Source organism: Armigeres subalbatus, chromosome 3 (assembly GCF_024139115.2).
Source record: "Armigeres subalbatus isolate Guangzhou_Male chromosome 3, GZ_Asu_2, whole genome shotgun sequence".
Taxonomy (NCBI): Eukaryota; Metazoa; Arthropoda; class Insecta; order Diptera; family Culicidae; genus Armigeres; species Armigeres subalbatus.
The window spans coordinates 349,707,537-349,725,460 of record NC_085141.1 but is presented as its reverse complement, the minus strand read 5'-3'; positions in this window follow the sequence as shown (position 1 = coordinate 349,725,460).

Genomic DNA, 17,924 nt, shown 5'->3' with positions numbered 1-17,924 from the left:
GTTAATTCCCGGATGGACTTTTCTGATGTAATTCTTTATGGAACAAATCCATCACTGCACTATACATCACTTTGTCATTTTTAGTGACACTACTCAAACTGAATACAAAGATCATATTGCAAACGCATCGAAAATTGTATTTAAAATGATTCATTATTGTTTCACCTATCTATACTACATACATTCAGATTCAGCATTTAATCTTCACACTAGGTGCGGTGGAAAATATTTACGTACGAATTATTATTTCTACGGAAACATAAAGTGTTGTACGCAAAATTTCAATAATTACTTTGAACATTTCAACCGCATATTGAATTTCGTAATCGATTTCGTGGTCGACAGTAAATTTGTATTTGCGATGCTCATGTGTTGCATTTGTAGTTCTCGATCTCTTAAATCGTCTGGTTACTGGCTTTTGATGATTGATTGAGAAAATTCCGAGATTATTTGGTCACAAAGGTAAGCATATGCGGTATTTCGAAAAATTTCGTTTCAGGTGGTTCGAAACGGTGGCGAAATCTGATTTCTTGATTTCGTTTCGTTTCGTAAAATTACAAAAATTTCGCTAGAAAAAACTAGCTTCTAACGAAATTTAACGGAATTTCGCGGAATTTCGAATTAAATTTAAACTTGAACCAAACTTTATATTATCAAAAAAATTGGCTGCGCCGCTGAACAAAATCATAAAATACAGCTTCATGATTTAACATTTTTATTTTATACAGTTTTTTCTATAACCGCTTACTACATAATTCCATTATGAGTCAACAAACGTCTTCAGTGTTTTGTTTGAAATATTTAATAGAAATCGAAAAGTATCTTTAATTATTCTATCCTATGTTTTACAAAAGTGATCCGACAGAATATTTAAAACGTCAGGCTTAGAGTGTAAATTTAATTAGATATGAATCAGCTTAGTATAACTTTGTTAAAAAGGCAAAGTCGTGGCGTGGATTCCTAGGGCACTTGTGAAGTTTTTTAGCGCCTCTTTCTTATTAAAAGTCAATTTCTTCACCTTAGGTCTCAAACCAGGTTTAAGCGCATGAGTAAGCACCGCTTAAGAGTTAGGAAGGCCCTGGGTTCTTTCTAAAATTACGTAACGCTAAATTTGGTGATTTTGGACCATTCCCCTCGTCACACTTTTTGTATGAAAGGTTTAAAATTTTTGTATGGATCGTAACGCTCGGCTTGACAGCTCCCCTCCCCCTTCAGCACGAACTGAAAAAAATCTGCTTCGCGAGCAGACATTTTTTTTTATCAGTGTGCGATCGATCGTAAGAACACGAGATCAAAAAAATAATGTCTGCATTGAAGAGCACAAAATTATGTAGTGCAGAACCGATCGTGTTGTAGCTAAGCTTATTAAACGAAGCACATTGATTATGCGCCGGATTGATTTGAAACACGGTTTTCGTCTTCGGGTTTTCAAAATAACTTCATTTAGTCGCTTACCATATGAATTACCTTTTCATATGAATTACCTTTTCATATGAATTACCTTTTCAACTAACCAACGATTCCTTTCCCGTGGCGCTCACGGATATGCAGAGCATTCCTCTGTCTCTTATAACAATGAGTGTCAACCCTAGCAGCTCAATTTTGACCGATTTGGTAATGCAGCAACTCAAATGTGATCAAATTCAATTGTATATAGGTCCGAGTATAAGTCACAGAAGTTGTTGCCTCATGTGTGTTGCTTGGGAAACTAATCTTCCTCTCCAAATCCTAAATTGACTGTAAGGACGTGACCAGCATCGTTATTAATCAAGAATTGGAAACTCCGAAGCAAGTACAATGAGACCTTTTTTTATCCCAAGAAGATTACTCAATTGGTAAGCTGTGCATATTCGCTGTTTCTCGGCCAATCATGATTAGTAACTACGATGTGTGCAATTAATCAAGCTAAGCTAGTTTTTACTATTTGCACAATATGTAAGGAACATTGCGGAGTCGTGGGCTTTTTGCATGCCTCATATGCACAATTGCACACACATATTCTTCTTCTTCTTATTGGCATTACATCCCCACACTGGGACAGAGCCGCCTCGCAGCTTAGTGTTCATTAAGCACTTCCACAGTTATTAACTGCGAGGTTTCTAAGCCAGGCTACTTTTATGAATTGAATTGAATGAATTCGTTTGAAAGCGACACAAATGCTGGGGTATCGCTTTATCGCCAATGGTACATAAACGGGAACGCGGCAATTTATCACAGACTGCTTCTTCTGTAATTTTGGTTGCAAAGCAGATATTTAACTTCGAAAAAGTAAAATTAGAATTGCGTACATAATGTTTAACCAATTCAAAACAAAAAATTCCGCGGAAAAAATCAAATTTCGTTTCGTTTCGTAAAATTTCGAATTCAATGGACCTTGATTTCGTATCGTTTCGAAATCTCGACATTAACATTTTAATAGACATTTTAAATATCGTTTCGTTTCGTTAGGAAAAAGTGTGTTATCGCATACCCTTACACAAAGTATGAAGCGGATCATCGCTTCAACGGCGTTGAAGTCACTTGCATGCTTAGATAAGTTTAAATACTAAGTTTATATATGTTTCCGGGCTAAAATTTTCCAAGGAATCCGATTTCGTAGAGTATTCTAACATATAAAGCGTTTTGAAAAGTTTGGTATAAGAAAGTATGGGAAATTTTGAGGTACGTTGAAAAACAAATATAGTTCCGGAAGGTACGTAGGTACTTGGTACATTACAGTAGCGATAAAATTGGGAACTTTTACGAAGATTTTCGAAAAATCGACCGTCTATTCAGCAGGCCACCGATTTTCTAGGAAATATTGAGGTACGTTTTCAATTTCATGATAAGTGGCCTGCCAGCTAGACGGACCGGATATAGAAGATTTCAATTTACCAAATTTAATATAAGGATTAAAAGAGGAACTTTAAAATGGAAATCAACCCAGCTTGGCCCTGCTAGACCCTAAAGCCCTTGCGTTTTATGTGGAGTCCAAGTTGGTTTGATGCAGATGTTCTAGGTTCTCCAAATTGTTCTGGAATTCAGATCATTCGGTCTACAAGGCCAACTACGACTGGTATTCAATCGAAATCAACCCAGCATGTCCATACAAGTCTCTAGAGCCCTTGCGTTTTATGTGCAGTTCTAATTAGCTCGATGCAGATGTTCTAGGCTCTCCAAATTGTACTGGGATTCAGCTCAATTAGTCTACAAAGTACACTGCTCCTGGTATCAAACCGAAATCAAACTAGCATGTCCATACAAGTTTTTCGTGTCCTTGAGTATTAAGAGCAGTCCAACCTAGTTTAATGAAGATATTCTAGGCTCTTCAAATTGTTCTGGAGCTCAGATGTTCTAGGTTCTTCTTATTGTACTGGAGTTCTGATTAATTGGTTCGCCTGTTTAAATAACTTGGGTAATACTTTCCTAGAGCCCTTGCATATTATATGCTGCTTAAGTTAGTTTAGTCCAGACGTTCTAGGTTCTACAAATTGTTCTGGAATTCATATAAATTTACAAGATCAAGACCTTCTGGTATACAACCGAAAGCATTCTGGGTTGCCTAACAAACAGTGTTGGGAAAAGTACAGTATAACACAATGATTGTCCGAATATTTAAATATTATCCGATTACATTTCGTGCACTGTACGCATCAAAAAGTATGTCAAAAATGTACTTTCTTCATACGCAGAATATTTGTTTGTTTCTTGAGAGTCTCGTGTCGTTCAACCACACATTATTTGCATAAACTTTCTTTTTCCAGCTCGATTTTGGTTTGAAACCAGGCGAAGTTGACCTGCTAGATCCAATGATCTAAACTTCAGAACAATTTGGAGAACCTAGAACATCTGCATCAAACTAATTTGGATTGCACATAATACGCAAGGGCTCTAGGGACTTGTATGGACATACTGCGTTGATTTCGATACCAGGCGTAGTTGACTGGCTAGACCAAATGATCTTAAAATCAGAACAATTTGAAGAACCTAGATCATCTGCCTCAAACTCATTTAGACTGCACATCATACGCAAGGGGTCCAGGGACTTGTGTGGACATGCTGGGTTGATTTCGGTTCAAAACCAGGCGTAGTTGACTTTGTAGACTAAATGATCTGAATTCCAGAACAATTTGGAGAACCTAGAACATCTGCATCAAACTAATTTGTACTGCACATAATACGCAAGATTGGAGTAACAGGAAATAAATTCGCACTGCTTGTGTTATGACTGTTTCTACTGAAGTTCAGCAATAAACGGCTTAAAAAGAATAAGAACATAACTACATAAATAGATGAGGATGTTATTTACCAGAAATATCAACATCCGATGGAGGAAGCCTACATCAGACTGAAGAGGGAAGCTAAGCGGATCGGACTAGTCATCAACACGTCGAAGACGAAGTACATGATAGGAAGAGGTTCAAGAGAAGACAATGTGAGCCACCCACCGCGAGTTTGCATCGGTGGTGACGAAATCGAGGTGGTAGAAGAATTTGTGTACTTGGGCTCACTGGTGACTGCCGAAAATGACACCAGCAGAGAAATTCGGAGACGCATAGTGGCTGGAAATCGTACGTACTTTGGACTCCGCAAGACGCTCCGATCGAATAGAGTTCGCCGCCGTACCAAACTGACAATCTACAAAACGCTCATTAGACCGGTAGTCCTCTACGGACACGAGACCTGGACGATGCTCGTGGAGGACCAACGCGCACTTGGAGTTTTCGAAAGGAAAGTGCTGCGTACCATCTATGGTGGGGTGCAGATGGCGGACGGTACGTGGAGGAGGCGAATGAACCACGAATTGCATCAGCTGTTGGGAGAACCATCCATCGTTCACACCGCGAAAATCGGACGACTGCGATGGGCCGGGCACGTAGCCAGAATGTCGGACAGTAACCCGGTGATAATGGTTCTCGACAACGATCCGACGGGCACAAGAAGGCGAGGTGCGCAGCGGGCAAGGTGGATCGATCAGGTGGAAGATGACTTGCGGACCCTCCGTAGACTGCGTGGTTGGCGACGTGTAGCCATGGACCGAGCCGAATGGAGGAGACTCTTATATACCGCACAGGCCACTTCGGCCTTAGTCTGAATAAATAATAATAATCAACATCAGATCCCTAAAGGGATATATTCCACGGAACGCCGAACCGTAGGTATTCTTGAAGCGTGATTCGTAGTTTTTTGATATGCTTGATCTTATTGTGGCATATTATTAATCAACTGTAAAGACCAATGTGATTTGAAAAACGGACACGTCAGACCATTGAGTCTAAGCGGGTCAAACAGACGGCTGAAATCCAGATCAGCGACAAGATCTCACGCTCCATTGGGAGTTGAAAACTTCTGTTTGATAGTGGGGCTGTTTGTGGCATAGAAGGTCGGTAGCTGGGTCCCAAGATGGATCTGGCGTAGTTACGAAAGCTTTGTGATCCAGATAAATAAGTCTTAACAAGACGGTAGGCCTGAATAAGCCAGCTAGTATCGTCGTGAACAGATTGCATGAAGCGATAGATGATTTAGGAGCAGTCAGCAGTACGATCTATGAGCGCACGATGTTTTTGACGGATCCTCGCAGTGTTGCTTTAACGGACGCCAATCGAAGTCCTTTGAAAGCCGCACTTCTTTTTATTGCCAGAAACTCGCAGATTATGCAGGGTTGGAAAAAATCAAATTTTCGAAAAATCGAGAATGATCAAACTCACCCACGATTTTACTTTTAAATTATCAAGTGATTAAAACTCGCCAGCGATTAAGAATCGTTTGAAAATCGTATCTTGATTTGAAGCATTTACCGTTACATTTTGAACTCTTTTTCCTCACTAGCATGAAGCTATAACGCCAAATAGAAGATATAACGGGACTGTTAACAATTAGCTATTATTAGTGAAGATTAATGATTGAATGAAAATTCTGTGTTTATTATCGTTTGAGTACAAAATTTGAGAAGTTGTCGCCGGTGACAACTCGCCTACTGTTTTCACGTGAGAAGTTTTCACATGAAAATTGCAATCATGATCGTCTTATAATGATTAAGCACAACACTGCCGATAGCTGAAATATTCGAAGTCATGAATCTCCATCATACATTCTCCGAAGATGACCCAACCGAATTAGCTGATTTTGGAGCAGCGTAAGATTCAAAGTAACGGAGGGGACGGACAAAAATCAGCAGCACCCAAGCTGACAGAAAACATGAGGACGGTGAGGTCGACGTGCTCTAGAACCGAAGACCTACGGACGTTACTGGGCGCATGGAAATATTCACTAATTTCATTTATTAACATGTGACAACAAGATAACATTGAATTCATAATTTGACACCACCATACATGGTTCGTTTGTAGTCACAGAAATAACATTCTCTTTGCTCTAACTTTCGGTTCCACTTTGCACATCGAAGAACCAACATAGAACACTTTTTGTTTGACAAAAGTCCATTCAAAATGATAAAAATCAACATTTTTGCTTGCAAAATTGCGTCCTTTGCGTTTAGGTACTAATGGGCGGTAGAGCCTGGACTTACCTTCGTCTCATCCCAAGGGCACCTAGCCTGAGGGGAGCTACGATGGGCCACAGCGTCCTTAGCCGCTGGGTTCGTCTCGAGGGTCTAGGCTCAACTTTCACGCACTCCTTATTGAATCCCCGTACGGCGATGGGGGAATTGATTATGGGAGGAGATTCGGACACTGCTTTGCACTTTGAGGTTTTCGCCTTCGAAGGGTTCTCTTTACATTTACACTAGTAAAGTTGAACATGCACAATTGCACCAATGACTTGGCTAATAACTGTTGGCAAAATTCTCTACTAGCTTACTGGGGAACTTTTCTTTACTTTTCCTGAAGCTATGTAAAAACACGTTTTAAACCTTCTCAATCGAATAGCTGATTACTCACGCGCAACTTTATCAGTCGACGGGTTAAGCTAGAAGAGACTCGGTGTGCCCTTTTATTATCTCCCTCGCCCCCTATCTTTTTTGCGTATCCTCTACTCGGATAATTTTGCTACCTCCTGGTGCGTATGCGTACGCGTATCGTGGAGATAGAACCCAGTGGCGGTGTGTCGAGAGGGTAATTTCATAAGGGATTTCAACAATTCTAATTCTAATTCTAACTCTAACTCCTATCATTACGAAAAAGTATAAACGTTTGAATAATTTTAATCCTATGGTACATGTCATATGTCACATTTCCCCTGGGGCACAATATTGAAATAAAATATTTGGGGCATAATATAATTTTTTTTAATAATTAAACCAAAAACAAATAACTTTAAAGTAATTGAGATTGAGAATTGAACAAAATTTGTAGGATTTATTGAGTGTTAGAGTCGGGTTCGCGCAATTGGGGGACTCCCGTGATCGTGCACGCCATCACGGTGGATCCAAAATAGATCATCTTGGTCTCATCGAGCACTTTTAAGTGATTATTTAATTATTTTCCGTCCCATGGCATGGCAGTGACTCCTTGAAATTTCGGCGGTATATTGGTTGTCCTGGATGCAAATCCGCTAGACGCGATCGTTCCCGTAAATAGTATTTAATCGCTCCACTGAATTTCTCTGGCTATGGTGCCTGGTCGTTATCCAGTACTTTACTTCCCACTGCGACAAAAAAGCTTCGATTTTTTCCATTATTGGTCAGTACTATTTCTGGAATCGAATTCCGTAAGAATCAACCTTCGTCTTATATGAGCTTCCGAACTCTATCTGACACATTGGATGCAGTTGGCACCACTTACTAAAAAGATCCTGAATTACCAGTATATGCATTAATCCAGTTCGACTGGGTAAGTGACCCACGTAATCAATGGCTATTATTTGCCACGGATGATCTGCCATCTTCTGCTTTCCTATAACCGGTATGGTCGGAACGTACGCCAGTTTACAACTCCTTACGAACTTCGCATTTTTGGATCCATTTTCGGGTCTTTGAAGCTGAGTAAGGCCAGTAATACCGCAGTTGTAACCGGGTTACTGTTTTTTTTCCACTCCAATAAGGAAACTCTCTTCATGTTCCTTCTCAATTATCAGTGTTCGGTGTTCGGCTTCCACTCGGATCTCACATGGAAGGGTTCATCCTCGACGGCTACGTATTTCCATAGTTGATTATCCTCAAACCGCAAGTCCTGAGCCTTCTGCATAAGTTCATCGGGCACAATATTGTCGGATCCCCGACGGTGAACTATTGTCATATCCAGATGTTGAAGGTCTAAACTACAACGACTCAATCTGGATGCAGGACGCCACCTGTTATTCCAAATATATTGCAGCGCCGACGCGTCTGTGATTAGCGTGAAGTGCGATCCTTCAATATAACCTCGGAACTTATTTATCGCGAGAAGTCTCGCAAACGCTTTTTTTTTTTCTATGGCGGAATAGTTTTGGCAACATCAGCTTTGCAATCAACAACCGACTGTTAAGAAAATTATTTAGAGCTTTTTAGTGGAATGTCTCTACCATGACAAGTGAACCGACTGTTGTAGCAGCAGTTGAGCTGCCTTGCAGTGGTTTAAGTTTAAATGTGTTACTTGCATGTCTGGACTCTTCTAGAGGCCAGACAGGCCTGAGCACCGGTAAGATGCCTGTTGTCTGCGCCCGGGGGACAGATCAGACATCTTAGTGCAGCCTGAAAGGTGGTTTTTTGGTGGCGAGCTTGGTGGCACACCTACGGCATAGCTTACTGCGGTGAGCCCTCTCCAGTCATAAGATTTATGACCGTGGCTATGATACCTGTAACAGGCCTGATTTGTTTGGCTTGTGCTCAACGAGCTCCCAGCTAACTTTTGGTTTTGCCTTATCCAGCACCTTCTTGGCCTGAACCACAGGTACTTGGAATGAGGCAGCCTCCATTCCCGCATAGCCTTTGCGGAACCGAATCGCGGATTCCTGGATGACGACATTGCACTGATCTCTCAGTACGTCTACCAGGTGACCGGCCTCGGTTATATCATTCAGGCCCTTACACTGGATGTTCGAAACTGGGCATAGGGCTCGAACTTGAGTGCCATTTCGCAGGACCTCCTTTGTCAACTTTTTATACTCAGAACTTCAGAACTCAGAACTTCATACTTTTGAGCAGCATCCTACTTCAAGATGGGAATCATCTCGCCTTGCCACATTCGACGGATGCTGTTATCATCTCCTCCTAGACTACAGAGCTTTTCGTTGCATCTCATAGTCTTCAAGACGTCGGCGTAGCTTTTATCGTCAGTCTTGATGATAATCGCCTCACCTCTGTCTTTTCTACTCTTCTTAGCAGTGGCCTGCTCCGTTCCATTTGCCGCACTCCTTGCGGCTTGTTGGCGACTTCGTTCGCCTTTATGGGATTCATGACCTCCGTCCACGGCAGGTCCTCCTCCCGGCGATTGTCAGTTACCCTTTTTTCCGTTGATCCTTAGGGTCAACTGTCCGCTCAATCCTCTCCGACAAGTTTCCGCATCTCTCCTCTTGGGCGGTACCCTTTTAGCTACATTCAGATCCGCCACTTGCGTGATCTTACTTAGCTTCGGAGTTACACCACTGATGACCATCCGCTTTTGGTATTCCGCAATCTGGCTCTCCACCAGCCGCTTCCCCTCAGTAAGGAGACGAATAACCGATTCACCTTGGCCTTCACCGCCGACTCCTTCTCCTCATTAAAATGAGGATCTTGTGCTCCGCCTTCTTACAGGCCTCTAGTCTTTCACTCCGACTTCACCTCTACGACTAGAGCGCAGAGGGTCAATAGGGCCTTACTATAGTTTACGCGGGCATCCAGAAAGGACATGATTACATCTGAAACGTATTTTTTTTTATTTATTAAAATTAACCAGGCCACTTATTTAATCAGTTTTCATTCTTTTTTAATTTGTGTTATGAGCCCAGTTGACTTATTTGGGAAACCAATTCAGCAAAATAATCAAATCCCTACTGTGAATGGTTTTCTAGCTTTTTGTCCAATATAACTATTTTTTATTATGAAATCAATGTTTGAATATTGGGGGCAGCAGGGACTATGTCCAAGGGCTTGACGATCCCTCCCCAGGCCATCTGCGAGTTGTGGCGCCTGCCTAGGATGTGGTGGGGTTTGACAGTGGGCCCTGCATGTATCCGCAAGTAGGCTCCGCCAAAGCGACCGTGTGCCGCTCAAAGCGCACAAGCCCAAGTCCTGGTGTTAGGTGGGACGCTAAACAGCCCTGACACGACGGCCCTCCGACGAGACAGGAGGTTTGCGCAGGCCCAATAAGCCGCCTTTAAAAACAACTATTACGAACGACATAGAAGATAATACGACTCGATACAATCGGCAACGACCTAGGCGACGAATAAAGGATCATGATTGGAAGCTTGGAACATGGAACTGCAAGTCGCTAGGCTTCGCAGGTTGCGATAGGATAATCTACGATGAATTACATCCCCGCAACTTCGATGTCGTAGCGCTGCAGGAAATCTGCTGGGCAGGACAGAAAGTGTGGAAAAGCGGGCATCGAGCGGCTACCTTCTACCAAAGCTGTGGCACCACCAACGAGCTGGGAACCGGCTTCATAGTGCTGGGAAAGATGCGCCAACGCGTGATTGGGTGGCAGCCAATCAACGCAAGGATGTGCAAGCTGAGGATAAAAGGCCGTTTCTTCAACTATAGCATCATCAACGTGCACTGCCCACACGAAGGGAGATCCAACGACGAGAAAGAAGCGTTCTATGCGCAGCTGGAGCAGACATACGATGGATGCCCACTGCGGGACGTCAAAACCATCATCGGGAGGGAGGAAATGTGTAGACCGGTCATCGGACCGGATAGTCTGCATACCTTATCGAACGACAACTGCTAACGATGCACAAACTTTGCAGCCTCCCGCGGAATGGTAATCCGAAGCACTTTTTTCCCCCGCAAGAATATCCACAAGGCCACATGGAAATCACCTAATCAAGCAACGGAAAACCAAATCGACCACGTTCTAATCGACGGTAAATTCTTCTCCGACATCACGAACGTACGCACTTACCGCAGTGCGAATATTGAATCCGACCACTACCTCGTTGCAGTATGTCTGCGCTCAAAACTCTCGACGGTGATCAACACGCGTCGGAGTCGTCCGCCGCGGCTTAACATTGGGCGGCTACAAGACGGTAGACTAGCCCAAGACTACGCGCAGCAGCTGGAAGTGGCACTCCCAACGGAAGAGCAGCTAGGCGCAGCATCTCTTGAAGATGGCTGGAGAGATATTCGATCCGCCATTGGAAGCACCGCAACCGCTGCACTAGGCACGGTGGCTCCGGATCAGAGAAACGACTGGTATGACGGCGAATGTGAGCAGTTAGTTGAGGAGAAGAATGCAGCATGGGCGAGATTTCTGCAACACCGCACGAGGGCGAACGAGGCACGATACAAACGGGCGCGGAACAGACAAAACTCGATTTTCCGGAGGAAAAAGCGCCAGCAGGAAGGTCGAGACCGTGAAGAGACGGAGGAACTGTACCGCGCTAATAACGCACGAAAGTTCTATGAGAAGTTGAACCGTTCACGTAAGGGCCACGTGCCACAGCCCGATATGTGTAAGGACATAAACGGGAACCTTCTTACGAACGAGCGTGAGGTGATCCAAAGGTGGCGGCAGCACTACGAAGAGCACCTGAATGGCGATATGGCAGACAACGGTGGCGGTATGGTAATGAACCTAGGAGCGCGCGCGCAGGACATGCGACTTCCGGCTCCGAATCTCCAGGAAATCCAGGAGGAGATCGGCCGGCTGAAAAACAACAAAGCCCCTGGAGTTGACCAACTACCAGGAGAGCTGTTTAAACACGGTGGTGAAGCACTGGCTAGAGCGCTGCACTGGGTGATTACCAAGGTTTGGGAGGATGAGGTTCTGCCGCAGGAGTGGATGGAAGGTGTCGTGTGTCCCATCTACAAAAAGGGCGATAAGCTGGATTGTAGCAACTACCGCGCAATCACATTGCTGAACGCCGCCTATAAGGTACTCTCCCAAATTTTATGCCGTCGACTAACACCAATTGCAAGAGAGTTCGTGGGGCAGTACCAGGCGGGTTTTATGGGTGAACGCTCTACCACAGACCAGGTGTTCGCCATACGTCAGGTGTTGCAGAAATGCCGCGAATACAACGTGCCCACACATCATCTATTTATCGACTTCAAAGCCGCATATGATACAATCGATCGGGACCAGCTATGGCAGCTAATGCACGAAAACGGATTTCCGGATAAACTGATACGGTTGATCAAGGCGACGATGGATCGGGTGATGTGCGTAGCTCGAGTTTCAGGGGCATTCTCGAGTCCCTTCGAAACCCGTAGAGGGTTACGGCAAGGTGATGGTCTTTCGTGTCTGCTATTCAACATCGCTTTGGAGGGAGTAATACGAAGGGCAGGGATTGACACGAGTGGTACGATTTTCACGAAGTCCGTCCAGTTATTTGGTTTCGCCGACGACATTGATATCATGGCACGTAACTTTGAGAGGATGGAGGAAGCCTACATCAGACTGAAAAGCGAAGCTAAACGGATTGGACTAGTCATCAACACGTCGAAGACGAAGTACATGATAGGAAGAGGCTCAAGAGAGGTCAATGTGAGCCACCCACCACGAGTTTCTATCGGTGGTGACGAAATCGAGGTGGTTGAAGAATTCGTGTACTTGGGCTCACTGGTGACCGCCGATAACGATACCAGCAGAGAAATTCGGAGACGCATAGTGGCTGGTAATCGTACGTACTTTGGACTCCGCAAGACGCTCCGATCGAATAGAGTTCGCCGCCGTACCAAACTGACTATCTACAAAACGCTTATAAGACCGGTAGTTCTCTACGGACACGAGACCTGGACGATGCTCGTGGAGGACCAACGCGCACTGGGAGTTTTCGAAAGGAAAGTGTTGCGTACCATCTATGGTGGGTTGCAGATGGCGGACGGTACGTGGAGGAGGCGAATGAACCACGAGTTGCGTCAGCTGTTGGGAGAACCATCCATCGTTCACACTGCGAAAATCGGAAGACTGTGGTGGGCCGGGCACGTAGCCAGAATGTCGGACAGTAATCCGGTGAAAATGGTTCTCGACAACGATCCGACGAGAACAAGAAGGCGAGGTGCACAGCGGGCAAGGTGGATCGATCAGGTGGAGGACGACTTGCGGACCCTCCGCAGACTGCGTGGTTGGCGAAGTGCAGCCATGAACCGAGCTGAATGGAGAAGTCTTTTATGTGCAGCACAGGCCACTCCGGCCTCAGTCTGATGATAAATAAATAAATAATGTTTGAATATTATTGACAAAACCGTTTGGTATATTTCTTTGTACATTCTCCAAAGTTTTCTAACAAAAAACCTAGAAAATTGCTTTAGGAATTCTTTTTTTTCCGAAAATTCCTTCAGAATTTCCATTACGAATTTCTTCAGAACATCCTTTACGAATTTCTTTAGGAAATTCTATATGGAATGTATGCGAAAAAAATGTTTCAGGAATTCTTACGAAAAATAAGCTAGAAATTCGTTCAAAGACTCCTTAAGGAGTTCCTCTGGAAATTCTGAAAAGAATTTCTTCGGAAATTGTTTATTTTCAAAGGATTTCTAGAAAGAAATTCCGAAAGAATTTCTGAATAAATCTACGAGGGAATCTTGGAGGCTTTTCGAAGAAACTTTTAAAGAAATCTATGGAGAAATATCAGAAGGAATTCTTGGCGGATTTTTTTTAGATTATTTAAGGAAAAAAAATCGTGAGGAGTTATCAAATGAATTTTTTGAGGAGTTTTTGAAGAAATTCCTGGAGGGTGTAGGAGTTTCCAAATGAATTTTCGAAGGCATTTTTGAAAGAGAACCTGAATCGATTTTCCAAAAAAAAATCCCGTTGGAACTGCTAAAAAAGTTTTTGAAGGAATTTCTAAAAGACTTCCCCAAAAAATTCCTAAAGGAATTTCCAGAGAAATCCATAAAGGAATTTGTGAAGGAATTGATGAATAAATTCCTAACAGAATTTCAGAGGAAATGCCTACTGGTATGTCTGAAATAATTCCTAGATAAATCCAGGAATTCCTTTGGAATTTTTTGCCTCAGGGAGTCCCACAAAAACTCATCCGGAAACGAATTCCAGAAAGTTTTTCGGATCCTTTCGGATATTCCTTGGAATTTCCCTCAGGAATTAATACGGAAATCCATCCATGCATTCTTCCAGAAATTTGTTTAAGGAAAACCTTGGAAAAATCGTTGAGATATTCATCCGAAAATTTCGAGAACTCCTTTGGTATACCTTGCAAAGTTCTAGGACAAAATTTCCTTAATAATTCTTGAACAAGTTCCAGAAAGAATATCCAAGAAACTCCTGAAGGATTTTTCAAAGTAACTTCTGAAGGAACTTCTGATAGTCTTAGATTTCTCCGCAAATTCCTTTGAACGTTCCGTCAAGATTTCATTCAGAAACACGGATCTACCTTCTGAAAATACTTCACAAATTCTGTTTTAAATATCTACGGAAAATGTTTGAGGAGTTCCTTAGGAAATTGTTTCAGAATTCCTCCAAAAACTGAGCATGAGCATGAGCATTATGACCGCACAATTCGTAGTTGCTACTCCGTGATTGACTGAACTTGCGAAATTGTACAGAGAACACAATGAATGGGGCTTGGGATTGGCTACCCATTCTCAATGTACACGTTTCGGGAGCTCAAATATTTAAAGTCAATAACGGCGCCGGCCACGTCCTTACGGTCATATAGGAATGGAAGGATTGTTAGTCCGACTCTCGTTGCTACTAGAAACCGAGTATACCTCTGCATCTCCACGATTGTCTTGGGATAGGATATTGTGTTAGTTACAAAGGATAATTTATCCGGATTCACTTCGGTAAACGATGCGATCTATGGGATGGGAAATGACACTAATACGAGTTAAAAGTTAAAAAACATGCACGCCCGGTGGCATATGAAAGCTAAGGAGATTCGCGTTTTGGACGACCGCACGGAAGCGCAGCACTCTGTACTCACTTGTTCGATGGCTACAGAAAACTATTGAAGAACTCGCTTTTTTCGACCGCGCGCGACATGCGCATGAGCCACCGAACACAAGATAGATACTTTATTTCTTTCCCGACGACTAAAACACGCACTGCACTTACTTGTTCGATAGCTACTCTTATTACCGGCCGCGCAATGCAGAACAAATATTTCGGCCGATCGCGCGATCGTTCTGCAGTCCGAAACAAGAGAAATCTCGCACTGAACTGATTTTTATTACCGGCCGCGCAATGCAGAACAAATATTTCGGCCGATCGCGTCATCGTTCTGCAGTCCGAAACAAGAGAAAGCTCGCACGGACCTGGTTTTTAGTACCGGCCGCGCACTGCAGGACAACTATTTCGGCCGATCGCGTCATCGTTCTGCAGTCCGAAACAAGAAAAATCACGCACTGAACTCTGTTTCAGAATTCCTCCAAAAACTCTCTAAAAACTCCTACAGAAATTCAATTGCGGATTACTTTGGAAATTTCATCAAGTTTTGAAAATTTGTTTAGGAATTTCTTCGAAAATAAATTGAAAAATTCCAGCGGAAAATACTCTTTGGATTTTTTTTTTTGAAATTCCTCTAGGGGTTTCTTAGCAAGCTCCTTGTCAATTTTCCTGAAATTACCTTAGGGATTCTTTCAAATCTACTTTAAGCAATTTCTAAAGATTTTTTTCCAGATAATCCTTTGAAAATTCCTCCAGTAAATTCTTTGGTTATTTTAGGAAGCTACCTACAGACACTGACAAAACAACCTCTGTGAGGGGAAGGGTCGTTTGACCGAAACCCATTCAGCCGGAAGCCATTTGGCCGAATTCCACTTGGCCGAACAAACCATTAGGCCGAAACCAATCTGGCCGAAAGGGTCATTTGGTCGAACGGGTCATTTGGCCGAAAGGGTATTTTGGCCGAAAGGGTCATTTGGCCGAAAGGGTCGTTTGGCCTAAAGGGTCATTTGGTAGAAAGAGTCATTTGGCCGAAAGGGTCATTTGGCCGAAAGGGTCATTTGGCCGAAACGGTCATATTTCCGGAACGGTTGTTTGGCCGAAAGGGTCGTTTGGTCGATCGGGTCATTTGGCCGAAAGGGTATTTTGACCGAAAGGGTATATTGACCGAAAGGGTCATTTGGCCGAAAGGGTCGTTTGGCCTAAAGGGTCATTTGGTAGAAAGAGTCATTTGGTCGAAAGGGTCATTTGGCCGAAACGGTCATATTGCCGGAACGGTTGTTTGGTCGAAAGGGTCATTTGGCCGAATAGGACATTTGGCCGTATAGGACATTTGACCGAATAGGCCATTTGAAAAGTGAGAAGAGAGACGTCTCAATTCTCATTCCTCATTTCTCACTTCTCACTGTAAAAAGAGAGAAGCGTGAAGTGAGTAGTGAGACGTCTCACTACCCACTTCGGGCTACTCACTTTTCACAGTGAGAAAAGAGAAATGAGGAGTGAGAAGTGAGACGTCTCACTTCTCACTGAAAAAAATGAGAAGCGTGAAGTGAGTAGTGAGACGTCTCACTATTCACTTCTCAATTTCTACAGTAAGAAGAGAAAAATGAAGAAAAAGAAGTGAGACGTCTCACTACTCACTTTTATTTCTCACTGTTCCATGTAAAAAGTGAGAATTGAGACGTCTCTCTTTTCACTCCTCATTTATCATTTATTGCTATAAAAAATGAGAAGCAATAAACGTGAGACGTCTCATTTCTCATTTCTCACTTCTCATTGTGAAAAGTTAGTAGTACGAAGTGGGTAGTGAGACGTCTCACTACTCACCTCACTCATTGCTTAACTCACTTTTTACAGTGAGAAGTAAGAAATAAGGAATGAGAATTGAGACGTCTTTATTCTCATTCCTAATTTCTCACTTTTCAAATAACCTGTTCGGCCAAATGTCTTATTTGGCCAAGTGTCCTATTCAGCCAAATTACTCCTTCGGCCAAACGACCCTTTCGGCCAAATGACCCTATCAGCCAAATGATCCTTTCGGCCTAAAGACCCATTTGGCCAAATGACCCTTCAGCCAAATAACCCGTTCGGTTAAACGACCCTTTCAGCCTAACAACCTTTTTGACCAAATGACCCTTTCGGCCAAATGACCTTTTCTGCCATACGACCCTTTCAGCCAAACGACCCTTTCGGCCTAATGGTCTGTTCGGCAAAATGGTGTATTCGGCTAAACAACTTTCGGCCAAATGACATTGGCAATAAGATGCAGACTATCGAATTCTCGGAGTGTTTGAGCAGAAAATACTGCGCGGTGGAGAATAGTAAATGGCGCAGACTGACGAATGAATCACGATTGTACCAAGTTTATAAAAATGCAGACAAAGGCACGCTGATAAAATATGGCAGATTATAGTGGGCTGAACATGTACTGTGTATGCTGGAAGAGAGACCAGTAAAAATCCATCCGAGTGCCTGGAAGAGGACGTTGGCTCCGGAGTAGACCCCGCACTCGGTGGCTGTGTGCAATCGAGGAAGATGCTCGTGCAGCCGGTGTGCAGGGAGACTGGCAACTGGCGGCCCAAAAAGGAGCAACCTGGAATAGGAAATTAAATTCGGTTTTTCTCCCGACAACACTGAGTGTACGACCATCATAGTTATAGGTAAATTTAGAATGAAATTTTTGGACATTTTCCTCAGAAATTCCTTCACGATATTCTCCATTTCTTTTGATTATTTTAATATTCCTTCAGGTATTCATTCAAAGCTCATTTAAAAATTTATTCGGAAATTTATTTGAAATTCTTTTAGGAATTACTTTGAAAATGTCTGTGAATATTTCTTCGAAATTTTCTCGAAGGGTTCCTCTGATTTTTCTTTGGGAATTCCTTCAGTTCCCAAAGTTTTTTCGGAAATTTCTTCAAAAATGTTACCGGATTGCCTTCATAACTTTTTTCCGACATAACTTCAAGAAAACCTTTGGAAATTCCTTTTGAAAACTTTTTTAGGAATTCC